Below are 1,934 nucleotides of genomic sequence, written 5' to 3' on the forward strand. Positions count from 1 at the left end.
TTTGTTTGTTTGTTTGTTTGTTGTTTTAATGATGCAATTAGCAATATTCCAGCTATATGAGGGCGTTCTGTAAATAGATGAATCTGGACCAGAAAATCCAGTGATTGACTCCATGAGCATCGATCTACACAATTGGGATTTGATCACATGCGTCAACCAAGTCAGCGAGCCTGACCACCCGATCCTGTTAGTCGCCTCTTTCAACAAGCATGGGTTGCTGAGTACCTATTCTACCCTTTTGCTTAGTAAACCTTATATAACATATCATAGTGATTACATTCAAGCGATACAGAGACTAATAGCATATCAAGTTCTTAACTTCAAAACAGGGATATTCTGCCACATGATAGTTTTTTCACTACACTGACACCAGCATCCACAACACCTGGAGTGTTGAACCAGTGGCGAGGGTGGTTAATCTGTTGGTCAATACATAACCAGGGATATCTATTGGATATATCTATTGGTCATTGCTCTGCTCTGCTCTGCTCTGCTCTGCTCTGCTCTGCTCTGGTTATAGTGAGCATTAACCCTAAGTGCAAATGTGAAAGCGTCAAAGCTAAGTGTATGCTACTTAACTAAATGAAACAAAACATGAAAATTTGAAATCATATTTGTTCATGTGTAAATTCAATCTGCCACTTGTCAAAGATATACATTTACCCACAATTGATATGTCAACTTGACCATGTTTATGTCAATATGCATATCATTAGCCACACCATATCTCAACATTGCCATCTCCTCTGGGTATTAAAGCTCTGAACTGCACCAAGTCATGCCAGGGAGTAAGGAATATCTGCAAGGTACACACAGAGACTGAAACTTGCCTGGCAGTGTTAGTGTCTGTTCCTACTCTAAAGGCAGTTTTGTAAACAATGTGACAATAGCTTGTAAACAATAACCAGTCCTTTGTGTAGTTGCTGTTAACTATAAGGATCTGTCTCTGCCACCCTGTGTGAAGACAGACCTGACATTGTTGAGGCATTGGGTAATGCCACCTAAGAATCTGCAATATCTTTAAAGAATGCAATTCAGCTGCACATGCAACCAGAATAACTCTGTTAGTTTCAATATGAACTGTGGAATAACTGAGCTAAAGCCTTGGCAGGTTTACTAACAGTGCCACATTGTCTCCACAGTGTAGAACATTGAATATTCTCCACCAGTGAGTTGGTATGAACTCTTAACACTGTTGAACACTGTGCCAGTTTGCAACATTCTGAACAGTTTTACACTGTAACAGAATTGTACAACAAAATGTTACTGTTGTTGCTAACAGAACCCTCCCCCTACCGCCCCCCCCCCCCTCCCCCCTCCCCCACTCAAATGTCCAGTACCTAGTCCACAACACCACCCAATCCCACAGATGAGCTGCCTCCTTTAAATGAATGCATCTTACTAAAAGGATTAATTATTGAACAGTACAGGACCATGCCAGTACTTGGTACCATGATGGTCTTGAAAACAAATGCATAATTATTTTTTGTCTCCACGTAATGACGTGTCAGTGGAAGTGAATTCATTTCAGCCACCGTGGGCGACTTTGTGCCGGCTACACTATTGTTTAATTAATCATGGCAGAAACAGGTGAACAGAAACTGAAGCTCTTATACATGACAGGGCATTTCGCGTCATAAAAGTTGACATGTAGGAATATCTTTGTATTTGTTGTTGTTGTTGCTGTTGCTGTTGTTGCTGCAAAGGAAACCTTTACATGTGAAGCTCTATGTAACCTAAATATTACTTACCTACACAAAGTAAAAACAATTCTATAATTCCTTCTCTTGGATAATGAGCAATCATCGATTTTAGGTGACAGATGCAAGGGATCAATAATTGCATTAAAGTCATACAATTCTTAAAGCATATGAAGGTAATCGGACGTTGGCAGTGCTATAGTGGACCCTGAATACCAAAATAGATATTTCATA

Source organism: Haliotis cracherodii, unplaced genomic scaffold (assembly GCF_022045235.1).
Source record: "Haliotis cracherodii isolate W230 unplaced genomic scaffold, xgHalCrac1.p SCAF_18, whole genome shotgun sequence".
NCBI lineage: Eukaryota > Metazoa > Mollusca > Gastropoda > Lepetellida > Haliotidae > Haliotis > Haliotis cracherodii.